Genomic DNA, 17,113 nt, shown 5'->3' with positions numbered 1-17,113 from the left:
TTTTCTGTGGGGGAATTCTGCGCAAATTCTGCATTCCGCAGTAGCGCAGAATTCCCCCAGGAGTACCGTAATTTATGCATAAAATTCCAGCTAAAGGATATTTGCTTGTTTGGTGGAGGTTCTAAGATCTATTTCTTGTAATGTTTAGAAATCAGCAAGCTATATATATTCCAACTTGGACTTGATCTATTGTTTTTTTTGTTTTGTTTTTTTTTCTTCTGAAGTATGCGTGCATGTGTTTTGTCAGCTGAAAAATCAGCTTTGTTTTAAGAAAAATAAGTTATGTTGGTTTTTATTCTTTTACTTTATAAAAATATTTTCCTGTCTTTTGCTTCTTTGTTGCATCTGTTAAATAATAATAATAATAAAAAAAGACAAAAGTAGCCCATTATGGCACAGAATGGATTCTACCAGAAATTCTTTTTTTTCCAGCAGTTATGTGGCAGTCCCACCTTCCTAACTGCTACAATTCCAAATTAAAAAAAACAAGCCTGCAACTTACACAACCTGCCAAGGTTAAACAAGAAAATCTGCCTTTATCACCATTCATTGTTCTCCCAGGGTGGGAGGTGCACCATTCCCAGAGATACTGCAATACCAGGTTGATGCGTGGAGTGGATGAAGCAAGCTCCTATTCCATCTCCCTGTTCCAAAAATCAATTTAATATATGGTCCCTAGATAAGGGACGTATCAGATATTAAACTGATAAGAACAGATACTACACTTGATCTTAGCCAAAAGGCCGAGAAGCGATGCCACAAATTCCTTCTGTCGAGCAGCCCTCCGTTCCTCTCCTCTTTCTAACTCAGGGGGAGAAACTCTCCAACCACAGGCACAGGCACTAGAGCCAAATGACTCCTCCAAAAACAACTTGAACCCATTCACATTCTCTCCATACACTGCCACAAGTCTTATGGTATATAAACAAAGTCCTTTTCTAATCATTCTCATCAAAGCTCTCTCTTTTCTCTTTCCCAATTTGATTTGTTTCTCATTTTGTCCTCTGGTTGTCGTGTGCCTCCTCGGTATTAGCATTACCCCGCCCACTTACTGTGCTGAGCTGAGTAAAGCTTTCTCTGCCACATCACTTCCTCTGCTTGCTTTCTAGCACAAGGGATATGTGCTCCTCTCCTGGAGCTGAATTATAGGGGATTCCTAGGAGCTTGGTACAGCGCTTGGACTGCGAAAGAAAAGTGCTCATACTTCCTGCTCTGTCTCACTTTGTGTCCTGTGCCACGGTGAAACTAACTGCACTCGCAAAGGGGATAATTTTCAAAAGGATTTACGTGCTTAAAAGTGTTTTATACATGTATATGGGCTTTTGAAAATTGCTGTGAGATATGGTATTGAATTGTCAATATATTTTACTGGTGTAAGTGCACTTTAAATGCGTACTGCCTCTCCTATTCACAGCAAGTGACAGGATGCAACACGTTTTAACACTAGGGTGGTTTCACACAGTCCATCTAAATTAAAAAAAAAAAAGTTACAAGGTTGAGAGAGGAGAATTAACAGAAAACTGAAGACATCCTGCTGCCTCTTGCTTCCTCCATCTCTCCCTTTTTGTCACACCTCATTCAGAAACAATCAGGAGGGCATAAGTAAAGGGGGGGGGAGACTCCAAATATAAAACATTCCTGACTCCTATCTGCTTAGTCAAATGTTATTATTAGGAACATGGGTTAACAGCATTTACACATCCCTTGGGTTCCCTTTAGGGGTTTGTAGGACAGGATGTTGGGTCAATACAAGCTGATGTAGGGGACCACAGAGGGCAATGATTGGAATTTAATTAAATTGAGGGAGTCAGTGGTAGCGAAAGGACTTATTGGTTCAATCTCAGACTGAGGTAATTCTTTTTTTTTGTTTGTTTTCAAATGTTTTATTAAATTTGTAAAGAACATGTCAAGAATTAACCAACTGTTACTTCTAATCATATCCAATAAACTTGTACATAATACATTACAAAATCTGCTTCTGTATAAGTTGGTGACACAGTGGTGATCAAAAGGTGAAAACAAGAAACATGTTCCGATTTTTCCCCAACCTTGACATAATCCCCCCCCTCCCCCCTTTCCCAGTACACTATATCCAGTATGATTGAAGATGCAAAGTATAAACAGGAGACAATCTCATAAGAACATACATAGTCACATAAAAACAATCAAGAGAATAATAAAATAAAAATAATACTACTACTCTGGGAAATCCCATTTGAGGGCCAAACAAGTGCCATAGTCAGGGCAGTCACCCTAAAGAAAGGAGGAGGCCACCAAGACTCATAGGAGCATTCCGTGAAGGGAAGTGATATAGGAAGCACCAAGACAAGAAAACTACTAGAAATGTGAAGGTTGCCCTGCCACCCATCAGCTACAAGATAGTCTTAGCGTTGAGGTCTATGTTGCAGGGAAATAACTCCGATAGGTGCTGAGACGATTATGGCAAACTGCTGTGAGATAGTCCAGTCGCCTGAGGTGGCGTACAAGAGTAATAACCTCTTCCAGCGTGGGCAATCGGTCACTCTTCCAATGTTTAGCTATCAAAAGCCTAAAGGCGACCCGGATTTGTCGACCAAACCTCTGCTGATCTTTGTCGAGACCTGCAAGCTGCCCATTGAGAAGAACTGCTTTAGCAGTCAAGCTGATAGACGCATATAATAACTGTGAGAGCCAGTTTTGTATCACCTTCCAAAACCATGCTACTTGCGGGCATGTCCACCATGTATGTAAAAATGTTCCCACAGACCCACAGCCTTGCCAGCATAAGGGAGAATAACTAGTGGAGGTAGTGTGTAAACGCTGCGGAGTCAGGTGCCATCTGTAAAGCAGCTTATAACAATTTTCCTGAAGTCGCGCCGATATGGAGCAGCGGCTTGCCATTTGAAAAATATGTCCCCATTCTTTGAGTGTTAAGGATTCTCCTAAGTCCTTCTCCCATTGAAGAATAAGAGGTGTGTGTTGCGATCCCGGTCACTGGATTAGTGACCGGGCCCTTACCTGCGCTCCAAGAACCGCGAAACGCCGGTTTCTGGGCCGTTCGGGCCGCGTGGCAGCGGCGTCCCCACGAGGGAGACGTCGCCGAAGACTCCTCCCCTCAGCAGGGGAACGCGCGCGCAAGGGCTGGGTTCTTGTAGTTTCAGCACCCGGATGTGCTGGACCGCCCCCGACTGACATCAGACACCAGCAGGAGATTTAAACGGGGTTTCTGCATTTCTTCTTTGCCTTGCAACGTGGTCACTCTGTTGAGTTTCTAGTTGCCGTTCCTGCTTGCCTGGTTCCTGACTTCTGCTTGCTCATTCGTGGTTTTGCTTGCCTGTCTGACTTCTGCTCCTGCCTGCCTTGACTTCGGTACGTGACTCCACTTCTGCCTGCCTGCTGCCTGCCTTGACTCCGGTACGTGACTCCACTTCTGCCTGCCTGCCGCCTGCCTTGACTTCGGTACGTGACTCCACTTCTGCCTGCCTGCTGCCAGCCTTGACTCCGGTACGTGACTCCACTTCTGCCTGCCTGCCGCCTGCCTTAACTTCGGTACGTGACTCCACTTCTGCCTGCCTGCCGCCTGCCTTGACTTCGGTACGTGACTCCACTTCTGCCTGCCTGCTGCCTGCCTTGACTTCGGTACGTGACTCCACTTCTGCCTGCCTGCCGCCTGCCTTGACTTCGGTTCGTGACTCCACTTCTGCCTGCCTGCCGCCTGCCTTGACTCCGGTACGTGACTCCACTTCTGCCTGCCTGCCGCCTGCCTTGACTTCGGTACGTGACTCCACTTCTGCCTGCCTGCCGCCTGCCTTGACTCCGGTTCGTGACTCCACTTCTGCCTGCCTGCCGCCTGCCTTGACTTCGGTACGTGACTCCACTTCTGCCTGCCTGCTGCCTGCCTTGACTCCGGTACGTGACTCCACTTCTGCCTGCCTGCCGCCTGCCTTGACTTCGGTACGTTTCTCCACTTCTGCCTGCCTGCTGCCAGCCTTGACTCCGGTCCGTGTCTTCTCTCCTTGGACTCTTCAGACCTTCTCCTAAGTCCCAGCGGTCCGGGTCCCTACGGGCTCCTCCTGGGGGGACCTCGGGCTTCCAGGGCGAAGACACCTAAGTCCTAGCGACCCGGGCTCCCACAGCTCCTCTGGAGGGGTCACGGGTTTCCAGGTGAAGTTCCAGTCCATCCAGTGTGCGTCTGTCTCCCAACCGTCCTCCGGCGTCGGTCGGCCCAAGGATCCACTTCCGGATATTGACAATCATAACAGTGTGTGTGTGTGGGGGGGGAGTGTGTGTGTGTGTGGGGGGGGGGGGGGGTTGAGCAGCGTCATTGAGCAGGCCATAAAGCTTTGAGGCGACCTTGGTAAGTTTGTCAGCTCCTGCATAGAAATGCTCAAAAAGTGAGCGAGTGGGTCTTAATTCTTGCCATCGAATAAGATGGTTAATAAAGTGATGTAACTGCACATAAGGTAAATAGTGGTCTACTGAGACACCATATAGCTGACTAATCTGTGCCAGAGATAGCACTTGTCCTCCTTGATAGATATGCCCAATCGTCAGAATACCAGCCTGTGCCCAGGATTGAAAAGCGGCAGAACTGTAACCAGATGGAAAATGCATAGAAGAGTATAGTGAGGTTTGGTAATAATAGGAGTGTGAGCCCACAAGCTTAACCTTCCACATACGCCAGACCAACAAAGTGGTTTGGAGGGCCCAGGGTATGCATAAGGTTTGCCTCCATGTATGGCGTGGTTGCCAGAATGAGGCACTAATGGCCATTGTGCCCGGCATAGCTTGCTCTGCTTGAACCCACTGTTTGGGTGTATCTCGTTTGGTAATGTCTACAATGGCTTTCAGTTGGGTAATGTTTGGCACTCCTAGACCCCCAGCCAATTTCGGCAGGTATAGTGTCCGGCAAGCGACTCGAGGGGGTCTTCGCCTCCAAATAAAGTCAAAGATTTTTTTCTGCAGCTTTTTCAGCAGCAAGGCAGACAGGTAGATTGGGAGGGTGGAGAATAAGTAGAATAGCCGAGGTAAGATATTCATCTTTATAATAGCTATCCGCCCCATCCAGGAGAAGGGTTTTTGATACCATCGAAGAAGATCTCAGTCAATTGCTTTAAAAAGCGGAGCATAATTAAGTTGATAAAGGTCCTCCATGGAGGAGTTTAGATATATGCCTAAATACTTCAGAGCATTTTTTGCCCACTTAAAAGGAAAGGTACTCTTAATAGTGGCTACGTCTGCTGGAGGAAGATTGATATTCAGTTAAATCACCCAAGTTCTTATCTACTATTCCAAGCAATCCTGAGGGGATTTACATGACGGTTTACAAGAAATCAAAACATACTTTTCACAATAATAATAGACCGTCGCGTGAATGCAGTAGAACTTACAATTCAATGCTACGATTACTCCAGGTTTTGGGGGTTACTTGGTTCAAGAAACTTCTGCAATTGAGCAGGTTCAAAGAAAATATTCTTCGCATTCAAATGTTTAACAATACACTTACTGGGATACCTCAGGCTAAAACTGGAGCCCCTTGCAACTACTTCAGGCCTCAAAGACAGGAATTTCTTACGTCTCTCCTGAGTAATAGAGATATGTCTGGATAAATCCAGATCTTCTTCCCATAATAAACTTCCTCCCTATTTTGCATAAATCTCTTTAAAATCAGATCTCTATCTGCTGAATAGGTACATGAAAGAAATAACGTCATTCTCTTTTTAACTTCAGATTCCAATGATAGTTCCAGAATTTGAGTCAGATTTAACGGGTTCTCTTCTTCCTGATCCGTTTCGTTAACTTTTTCTCCTTTATTCGGAAGATAATACACTCTTGATATCACCGGGAGCCCTTCTAAAGGTAATTTCAATATCTTTATCATATAATCCTTTAGCATGTCATAAGCAGAAATCTCTTTCATAAATGGAAAGTTCAATACTCAGAGATTTAAATATTTTGTCTGATTTTCCATATTCTCAAGCTTCTTCACATTTATGTCTTCCACTCTCAAAATCTCAGTTTGAATATTTTCCACTTTATCGATACGTTGTTCCATCACATGCAACTTATTGGCCTGTTCAGTCATAGTTCTTTCAATTTAATCAAACCTGTTGTTGGACTCCAGTGTGATGTTAGTCAAATTAATAACAGCTCTTTCCAGCCCCTTCATAGCATGCCACAGGGACTCCATTGTTATCACCTTCGGCGTCTCCATAGGTGTATATCTTTCCAATAACTGTTTCTGAGCCAGATCTCCCCTTCCTATCGTATTCCCACTCACAACCTCCCGGATAGCTCTATTCTCCTCGTCCTCGCTGGTTCTGGGTAAGCCACTCATATTTATCAAAGTCAATATTTCCAGTTAATGTATGTAGCTCTGGAGGACGTACCCCAGCTAACACAACTTCCAACGGGGACCGGGGAGGGGGGGTTATCGGAGCGCCGGGACTTAGTGTGATCTCCTCGGCCAGCAAGACCGACATCTGCTCTATGTCGGCGTTTGCAGCAGCCACCTCCACCGGCAATTTTCCTACTGCTTCAGTGGTGAAAAAAGTCTCAATCCTCGTTTGGCCAGCCTCAGAGATCGGCGATGATGAGGCCACAGCTTCTCTGAGCTTGGCTTTTCTTTTTGAATGCGGCATTTTCAAATAAAGAAACTTTTTCAAAGAATTCAGGGAGAGAGCATTTCACCGACCTTTCCCGCGGCGGCCATCTTGAAATCCCCCTGAAATGGCATGATTTTGAGCATCACAATGGGATACACTATGGACTGTTTTGGTATACAGCCAAGGCAGTTTTTCGGGGAGATATTTTATATGTGGCTAAGTGTCGAAAGGATATGGATAAGGAATTGTTTCGCTTGGTAGGGTCAAGAAAAAATTACTTGTTTCCAATACTAAAGAAAATAGGGATGAGTTTTTGGCAATGAGGGTAGCATTGAACTCGCTAATACACCGGAGAGCCAGGAAGAGTATTAATTATTATGAGTTTAAGCTATACTATTGCAGTAATAAAATGGGGAAATTACTGGCTAACTTGATAAAAGTGAACTCAGGCTTACTGTTTATTTTCTCTCATAAGAAGCATTCTGGCGAGGTGGCTAATTCTAATAAGGAAATTGTAAAAATCTTTGAGGTTTTTTTTATCAGAAGTATACAGAGGGTTGTGATTTGGAAAAGTTTAAAGATTTATCTCATCTTTATTTGCCCAAGTTTAGGGGAGAATAGCTGGGTTGGTTAAATAGGCCAATTAGCTTGGTAGAAATACAAGGGGGTATTAGAGAAGCAAAATCTTTTAAAGCACCAGGATCGGACGAATACTCTGGGGAATTTTATAAAATTCTTTTGGAGCAGGTATCGGGCCCTCTTAGGGGAGGTGTTTCACTTTTTGCTAGAGAGAAGTGAATATCCAAAGGATATGAACATGGCACAAATCACAGTTATACCAAAGACAGGAAAGGACCCCACATTCCTATTATCCTACCATCCCATTTCCCTACTGAACTTTGCCCAAAAATTACTTGTAAAAATTTTGGCGGATAGGTTAGCGGTAATTTTGCCTACATTGATAAGGGATAGGTGGGGTTTATTAGGGAGCAATGTGCAGTGTCTAAGGTATGACATTTGTAGCGTAGCCGCTAAAATCCTGGATCGGCGCACGCAAGGCTGCCTATTCCGTGTAGCCGGCGCGCGCCGAGCCGCGCAGCCTGCCGCCGTTCCCTCCTAGGCCGCTCCGAAATCGGAGCGGCCTCGGAGGGAATTCGCTAACGCCCTCCCCTCACCTTCCCCTCCCTTCCTCTACCTAGCCCACCCCCCCCTACCTTTGTTGGGGGATTTACGCCTCCCAGAGGGAGAAGTAAATCCCCGCACGCCAGCGGGCCGCTAGCGCGCCGGGACGCGACCTGGGGGTGGTTCCGGAGGGCGCGGCCACGCCCCCGGACCGCCCCGGGCCGAAACCACGCCCCCGGGCCCGCCCCCAAAATGCCGCGTCCCGCCCCGACACGCCCCCCTCGGAAAACCCCGGGACTTACGCGAGTCCCGGGGCTCTGCACGCGCCGGGAGGCCTATTGAACATAGGCGCACTGGCGTGCAGGGCCCTGCTCGCGTAAATCCGGGCGGATTTACGCGAGCAGGGCTCTTAAAATCCGCCCCTAAGTAAACTTGATTAATAGCCATTAATGGACTTCTCCTCCAAGAACTTATCCAAACCTTTTTTAAACCCAGGTACACTAACTGCACTAACCACATCCTCTGGCAACAAATTCCAGAGCTTTATTGTGCGTTGAGTGAAAAATAATTTTCTCCTATTAGTCTTAAATGTGCTACTTGCTAACTTCATAGAATGCCCCCTAGTCCTTCTATTATTCGAAAGTGTAAATAACCGAGTCACATCTACTTGTTCAAGACCTCTCATGATCTTAAAGAACTCTATCATATCCCCCCTCAGCCGTCTCTTCTCCAAACCTCTTCAAACGTTCCTCATAGGGGAGATGTTCCATCCCCTTTATCATTTTGGTTGCCCTTCTCTGTACCTTCTCCATCGCAACGATATCTTTTTTGAGATGCGGCGACCAGAATTGTACACAGTATTCAAGGTGTGGTCTCACCATGGAGTGATATAGAGGCATTATGACATTTTCGGTTCTATTAACCATTCCCTTCCTAATAATTCCTAACATTCTGTTTGCTTTTTTGACTGCTGCAGCACATTGAGCCGACGATTTTAAAGTATTATCCACTATGATGCCTAGATCTTTTTCCTGGGTGGTAGCTCCTAATATGGAACCTAACATCATGTAACTACAGCAAGGGTTATTTTTCCTTATATGCAACACCTTGCACTTGTCCACATTAAATTTCATCTGCCATTTGGATGCCCAATCTTCCAGTCTTGCAAGGTCCTCCTGTAATGTATCACAGTCCGCTTGTGATTTAACTCCTCTGAATAATTTTGTATCATCCGCAAATTTGATAACCTCACTCGTCGTATTCCTTTCCAGATCATTTATATATATATTGAAAAGCACCGGTCCAAGTACAGATCCCTGTTTACCCTTTTCCACTGAGAAAACTGACCATTTAATCCTACTCTCTGTTTCCTGTCTTTTAACCAGTTTGTAATCCGCGAAAGGACATCGCCTCCTATACCATTACTTTTTATTTTTCGTAGAAGCCTCTCATGAGGGACTTTGTCAAATGCCTTCTGAAAATCCAAATACACATCTACCAGTTCACCTTTATCCACATGTTTATTAACCCCTTCAAAAAAATGAAGCAGATTTGTTAGGCAAAACTTCCCTTGGGTAAATCCATGTTGACTGTGTTCCATTAAATCATTTCTATATGCTCTACGATTTTGATCTTGAGAATAGTTTCCACTATTTTTCCCGGCACTGAAGTCAGGCTCACTGGTCTATAGTTACCCGGATCGCCCCTGGAGCCTTTTTTAAATATTGGGGTTACATTGGCCACCCTCCAGTCTTCAGGTACAATGGATGATTTTAATGATAGGTTACAAATTTTAACTAATAGATCAAAAATTTCACTTTAGTTTGTCAATCTGGCCTACTACATCTTCCAAGTTCACAGTGATTTCGTTCAGTTCATCTGACTCATCATCCCTGAAAACCATCTCCGAAACTGGTATCTCCCCAACATCCTCATTAGTAAACACAGAGGCAAAGAATGAATTTAGTCTTTTTGCAATGGCCTTATCTTCCCTAAGAGCCGCTTTAACCCCTCTGTCATCTAATGGTCCAACCGACTCCCTCACAAGTTTCTTGCTTTGGATATATCTAAAGAAAAAGTTTTTATTATGAGTTTTTGCTTCTATGGCCAACTTCATTTCAAATTCTCTCTTCGCCTGTCTTATCAATGTTTTACACTTAACTTGACAATGCTTATGTTTTATCCTGTTTTCTTCAGATGGATCCTTCTTCCAATTTTTGAAGGATGGTATTTTTGGCTAAAATAGCTTCTTTCATCTCGCCTTTTAACCATGATCGTTTTGCCTTCCTTCCACCTTTCTTAATGCGTGGAATACATATGGACTGCACCTCTAGGATTGTATTTTTAAACAATGTCCAAACCTGTTGAACACTTAGGCTATGTTTAGAAGGTCTCCTTGTTGTTCACTATTTCCCCTCTTGGAATGGATGCTCTAGATTTCCAGAGATAGATGGAGCAAGGGATAGGGCATTTACAGCATGTTATGGGGTGGGTGGGGGGTGGGGGGATGATAAGATTCTCTCTTTTTTTAGAGTTGAAACAGAATAACCTGGCTGATACCAATCTTTTTTTCGTATATACAGTTGCGGCATTATGTGCTATCCTTACCAGAAGGGGACTTTAATTCCAGTTTTTTAGATGACTTAGAGGATCTTTTTAAACTGGAATTGACAAGGAGGATAACTTTGTCCAGAATCCGTAAAGGTCTCCAGAAATGGCTGTTCTCAACTAGTTTTGAAATCCTGAAGATTCAATGGATTATGGGTAGCGGGTTTGCTCTCACTGGGAGTAGTGTGAATGCATGTTTTGGGCAGGTTACAACCTTTTCTCCCAATATATATATATATATATATCTATATATATATATATCTAAGGGAAATTCAATATAAATTTGAGAGCTCAGGTGCATAAAGCAGGCATTACAGATACTGCAATGTGTAGTCGCTGTGGTCAGGCACCAGGAACGCTCTCACATGCTTATTTGGTTTTGTCCAATAGTCCAGAAACTTTGGGTAAAGATAATGAGAGATATTTCAGGGGTCCTTGGATTTAAGATCCCAGTTATGCCAGAAGCTCTCCTCTTTGAGCAGTTTTACCCTTTTCTTTTTAAATCTCGGGGGTGGGAGGGGAGACAAATACTGGGGTAGATTTACAAAAAGGGCGCCCTCGCGTACTTTTGTAGGCGCATCAGGCGCAAACAAAAGTACGCGGGATTTTAGTAGATACGCGCGTAGCCGCTAAAATCCTGGATCGGCGCGCGCAAGGCTGCCTATTCCGTGTAGCCGGTGCGCGCCGAGCCGCGCAGCCTGCCGCCGTTCCCTCCTAGGCCGCTCCGAAATCGGAGCGGCCTCGGAGGGAATTCGCTAACACCCTCCCCTCACCTTCCCCTCCCTTCCTCTACCTAACCCACCCCCCCGGCCCTGTCTAAACCCCCCACTACCTTTGTTGGGGGATTTACGCCTCCCAGAGGGAGAAGTAAATCCCCGTGCGCCAGCGGGCCGCTAGCACGCCGGGACGCGACCTGGGGGCGGTTCCGGAGGGCGCGGCCATGCCCCCGGACCGCCCCGGGCCGAAACCACGCCCTTGGGCCCGCCCCCGAAACGCCGCGTCCCGCCCCGAAAATGGCGCGCCGCTCTGCCCCGCCCCCGACACGCCCCCCTCGGAAAACCCCGGGACTTACGCGAGTCCCGGGGCTCTGCGCGCGCCGGTAGGCCTATTGAACATAGGCGCACCGGCACGCAGGGCCCTGCTCGCGTAAATCCGGGCGGATTTACGCGAGCAGGGCTCTTAAAATCCGCCCCATTTTGTTCAAAAGGCATGTGTTTTGGGGAAGAGGATTCTTCTTTTGAATTGGGAGACTCTATGCCTGCCTTTTGGGCAATGGCGAAACTTACTGCACTCATAATGCTGATGGAAAACATGACCTCTACTGTTGCATTTAAGCACAGATGTGCCTTTTTAGCTATTTGGGAGAAATACATACAAGCTTTGTTGCCTAAAATTTAGAAGTATTATGCTTAACAAGGGGGGATGACTGATAAATGAGATGCTGTAGAAGGGTGAAACTTGGGATTGGGAAAATTGAATTATTTTGCGGGAACTAGATTGAATAATGGGCAGTGGATAGATGGCTTAAAGCTACTTTTACTTCCATAGAGATTAAGGCCTCTTCTAATAGGGGATGCATCCATAGGTTTCTCCAGGTGTACCTGTTGGATATGTCTAATAATGTTAGGCATACCTTTAGACGGAAGGGGGTAGGGATAATATTTATGTTACGATGTTTGTTCTTATTTTGGCAAATTTCTTTGAGGTACAAAAGAAACCCTGTATCCTGAAGATTGTTGTATTTGATATGATCTGATAATAAAAACTATTGAAACTAAACAGCAACCTCCTCATTTTTACCAGGGTTCATCAAGATGGAAGCTGGCTGCAAATTTCTGCACTTTTGAGCAGAACAAATACAATCTATCTCCTTTTTGCTACTGCTGAGCTTGCGAAGATTAGGGCATCTGGTAGCAATACAAAAATGAGTACAGTAAAGGAATTACAACAGATGAGCTTTTACCGAAGCAATCGGATAAGAAAAAAAACCTTCGTTCAGAAACTTTAAAAAGTAGTAGCAAGCACAGAGAGGAAGGCATACATCAGAGAGTGTATGAATATTGTGTGTGTGAGTGTATACAGAGAGTTTTAGTAGTGGTGGAGTCATTATATTCTAGGTAAGAGTCATGATAAAGACAGTTAATCTTGTAAGAGTAATAATTTTGGCTGCAGTGCATGTGATTTTAGCAGGCGTTGATAGCACAGGAGTTTTCTATCTGAACCTGATAAATGTGAGTGTGAAGTGAATTTCTGTTCACACATCCAGTTATAGCACTGTGTATATCCCTGCTCTATCTCTGTTTCTCTGCTATCAAGAGGCACAGGAGAAATTAAAGTCCACGAGAGGAGTTTATCTCCTGAGAGAACCTCTCCTATGTGATAACTGGATCCTTGGTGAAAAGAGAAACAGGCAGCTTCAGTAATCTGGGACAATGTGTCTGGCAAACTAATATTGGAGTTTAAGGATCAATTTGCCTAAACTGCTGGTTAAGTGGCTGGTAAGGTAAATGAGTACCAGAACTCTATTTTATATAATATTGCAGTATTTCAAAACAGCATCTCCCAGCCAGTGTGACAACATTACTCTAATATTAGGGAAACAAAAACACTGGAAACAGAGTAGTGCTCTGAGTTTAACATTCAGAACTGTGAGTGTGCTAAGAAAAAAACAGAAATAAGTGCATTGGTGTGATTTTATTTTTTATTTATGCAATTTCAAATATAACTCAAGGCACTACACTTGAATAGAAAATAAGTGGCAATTTCTACAATACCCATAAATTTATAATGAAATTAAAAAACTCATCAGGAAATAAGAAAATACAAGAGTAAATCTGTACTACAGAGCAGAGTGTAAAGCTATAATCTAATCCTAAGAAGGTTATAAGAACTGACTCAGCCTTATATTATTTAAATACCTGGTTTGGAAAACAGTGACTTGAAATAAGTGTGTGAGTGCAAAGAGAGAGAATTGTGTAATTTATGTACAATCCACGTAAGGAACTGCTGAAGTAATTCCTCTGTGCATAGATAGAAGAGAAGGAAATTCAATAAGGCTTCTAGACCACAGTTCGAGGGAACTCAACTAGAACTCTTGCAGAAGAGACTGACTGTGCCAGTGTAATTAGGAATATACTATTTCTGTTTAAAGTTTAGTTAGGCACAAAGTCAAGGCAGGAGACTGTGCTCCCCAAGTGGATCTGGTGACAGGGTCCCTCCAGTTGCAAAAGCTGCGCTCCCTAACAGCAATTTAGCCAGCTACGTTATCAAGCATCAGTGAAGGGGACGAAGATTGACTGCAGAGCAAAGGAAACAGCTAAGTGCATACAACCCAATACTTGCACAAAAAATGCTAGAAAAAAAACAGACTATAGTACTTACCGACCCCAATTCAAATATTATAAAGAAAGAGAACATTTACAGAGTTAGTCTATAATAGAGACAAAAAGAGAGTATCATATATATATATATATATATATATATATATATAAGGAAAAACATCAAATATCTCCCACATAATATCTCTACCTACCCTCTTAGATTTATCTCTGTTAGACATTAAATCATTGTAAAGCTTGTTGCTATGTTATGTTACACTGTGAACCGAGGTGATGTTTCTAACGTGCCCCGGTATATAAAAATCCTTAAATAAATAACAATGGAGAGTAAGTTTATACTTTCATCAGAGACTGTGGTTATATTTTATGCCTGTAAAACAAGTAGTAAATACAAAGACTCAGTTTCTTTAAGGAAAAGCAGTAAAGAAACACACTTTTCAAGAGTGACGTTTATTTTAAAGAGACCAACTTATTTGACGAATCTTTTTTTAAATTAAAGAACCAGTTCTTTTCATTGGTAAAGTTGTAGATAGCCGTAGGAATATAAAAAAAGAAAAGTGTTAATTGTTGATAGTGACAGTGTGGATGTTACTGTATATTTATTTTTGCAAACTTGGTAGAGTGTAAGAAATAAATGTTAAAGCTTCAAGCTTGTTTCTAGCTGCAGCCCATTTGAATTATTGCTGCCTAAAGACTCTTTCTTCCCTCTCTACCTCTGAGAGACTACCTAGGAGGGTTCTGTCCCATATTTCTTTGGAAGAAGACCCAGCAGGAAGAAGAGCATCATATTTTTACTCTCTCAATCGGTACTTTGATAACATCTGTTAGTGACCCTCTTATTAACATCCGAAACCCCATTAGTTGAAATTTCTCACTCAGCCACCAATGTGGGAGAGTCACTACCACTAAGTGTCTGATTAGTGAGAATACTATCACACAACTGGCTTCACTCATCACAACCCAATGAAGAAAGGAACCGAATCTCTCAAAGAAAGTACAAGAGATTGAATAACCCATAGGCAAACACGTATCCACAAAATAGTGACCACAAAAAGAGAATCCCATTAGAGTAAAACTCTCATGATGAAGAGGCAACAGTCTAAAAGCAGATTTGATATCTGCTTTGGCCATTAATGCACCTTGCCTAGCTTTGCATAGCAAAGACACTATGTCATCAAATGAGGAGTAAGTAGCACACCAAACGTAGGTGCGTGGGGACAAAATCATTCACCGAAGACCTGGGAGGGTAAGAAAGGTTCAAAATTAACCCTAATTTACCGATCTCTTTCTTAGGAATTACTGCAAAAGGCAGCAAATGCATGCGAGGGAAAGGGGCCACAGCAAACGGACCTACTACCCTATCTATGACCAGCTTTGAAGGCAGTTTATCACAGATAATACTCTCCAAACGTGACACAAATCTGGAATTATGTACCCGCCCCTGGCCCAACATATGGAATCTGGAAACCAACAGAAAAACCTTCCCTTAAAAATTTGGCAACACAGATCAAAACCTCCCTTTTCTACCAACTTGACCTCCAGACCTAACCGCTGTCCCAGCATGTCCTGGGTACCCCACAACAGAAATTTGTTCTCCATCTTATCCCTGAATTTTTCATCATAAGTCAACCAAGCCCACCCTTCATAATCTTTGAAAATGCCAATAATGCTATTGCAATACACTATATTGCAATAGCATTATTGCGAAGGATCATAATGCCCCACCACGCTGGCCAAACGAAGGAAACATCGTACACAATTCAGTACGTTCCTTGGGATTAGCTGGCTCTTACCCCCATCTTTAGCACCCTTCCTGTGCTTCCTTCTACCTTCCAATAACTGATACAAATCAATGTAATTTCACTTTTTATCTTTCTCCTAAGACTTTTGGGAAAACCCTTCCACCATTCTGACAGGGCTACCATGGTGGGATGCCCCATATCATGTTTTGGACCTATCAGGTGCCCACCCTGAACATTCCCCACCAGCTCCACCCCAGAAGAAGACAAAAAAAAGAGGAGGAAGAACGATTCTTCCTCTTCTTGACTCCCATTTCCACTGCACTCTTATGTAACTTATCTGGGGGTGGGTGATAAATAGGAACTTGAGGATCTGATGCCGTAATTCCATCACTGGAGCCATCCAAAGCATCGTGCGCCAGTGCCACTCCCCTGTTCAGCATCACTCTGAGACGGGCCAGTCAGATCATTAGGAGCATAAACTCCTGAAAGAGAAATTCTTGCCTGCAGATGTCCAACCTCCACCCTAGGCTGCTCACCTCCCCACAGAAGACTCCCTAGGAATACCCACACCACCAGGCACACCCTTAGCCTCCCCTGACAGATTGCTCTTCCCTCCCCCCCGAAAAGAAGCCCCTTCCCTTCAAGGATACCTCCCTCATACCACTTAACATCTCATAACTCGCCCAGTGTGGATCAGGGCCATAACCCCAGCCATGCTCATACCGGTCAAACCACCCCCAACTCCCCCATTAAAATCCATCTTCATTGACTGCCAGGAAAAGGGGACACCCATCCACCACAACTCTGGTCCGGCCAATAATCCTCAGATCCATCCCAAGCTCTCTGTTTCCCCCACGCAGCTGTAAAATGAGCTTCTAGGTCCCTGGGCCATCTATCTGCCAAAGGAAGATCACCCCCCACTCCCACCTGCTCTAAAACAGAAATAGACTTTGCAGCAGCATCTACACAGGGGGGTGCAGCTGGCACGGGTTTCCTTGCCTTGTCCTTTGACCCTCCCTTACCTTTTTTACCTCTCAGAGGATTCCCTTATGCCACCTGACTACAGGACCCTTGCACCACTTGCACCCACCCCACCAGCAACCTTGTTGTCATCCCTCGAAGCCCCAGTCCATTCAGCTCCTGTCCCAGGCACTGCAGAATAAAGCCCCCTCTGGTGGTGACTATGCAGCCACTCGCACCAGCCTATCCCAAACACCCTGTCCTACTACAAACAGCATGCAAACCACAACCCTGCTCCCAGCGCAACTTGGCTCCAAGTTTAAGTCACTGATGACATCAACCTCTCCACTGCCCATGCCCAGGACTGCACCATTCCACTCTCCACCGATAGAAGGACTGGAACATGCCTCAAAAGACATTATGTGCTGGCCCCGGTTTGGCAATTGCACTCTCAGGGCTAGCATCCATCGACAGGTCCAAAACGCACTACTGCTCCAAACGAAGTCCAGCACTACATCTCTCTGCTCCGGCATACCCGCTGCCATCAAGCTTGGACCATCCGTTTTAGCTCTCGGCCTCTCCATCCTCCTGAGCCGCACTGTTCAGAAAGAACAAGACCACCAAGCACCAAGAGAAAAGTGAACCTGGCAAAAGTTTAAAAAATATAACGGGGGAAGAGGGAGTAAAGGCGTCCTATATATGCCTCCCCCAGATCTTAGCAGGAAGGGATCCACATGCAGGCCCTGCCCATCAGAGCTAG

At 44.5% G+C, this 17,113-nt stretch overlaps 1 non-coding gene across 1 annotated transcript; it reads right to left on the bottom strand.

Moving 5' to 3' along the window:
- Positions 1 to 564: 564 nt before the first annotated feature.
- Positions 565 to 755, bottom strand: LOC115086420. Its single transcript, XR_003855292.1, has one exon. It is a non-coding gene; the product is annotated as a U2 spliceosomal RNA (small nuclear RNA).
- Between the last annotated feature and the right edge of the window lie 16,358 nt (positions 756 to 17,113).

This window comes from Rhinatrema bivittatum, chromosome 2 (assembly GCF_901001135.1).
Source record: "Rhinatrema bivittatum chromosome 2, aRhiBiv1.1, whole genome shotgun sequence".
NCBI lineage: Eukaryota > Metazoa > Chordata > Amphibia > Gymnophiona > Rhinatrematidae > Rhinatrema > Rhinatrema bivittatum.
Note: the sequence above shows the minus strand (reverse complement) of the source record. Positions and strands in the feature narration are given on the sequence as shown.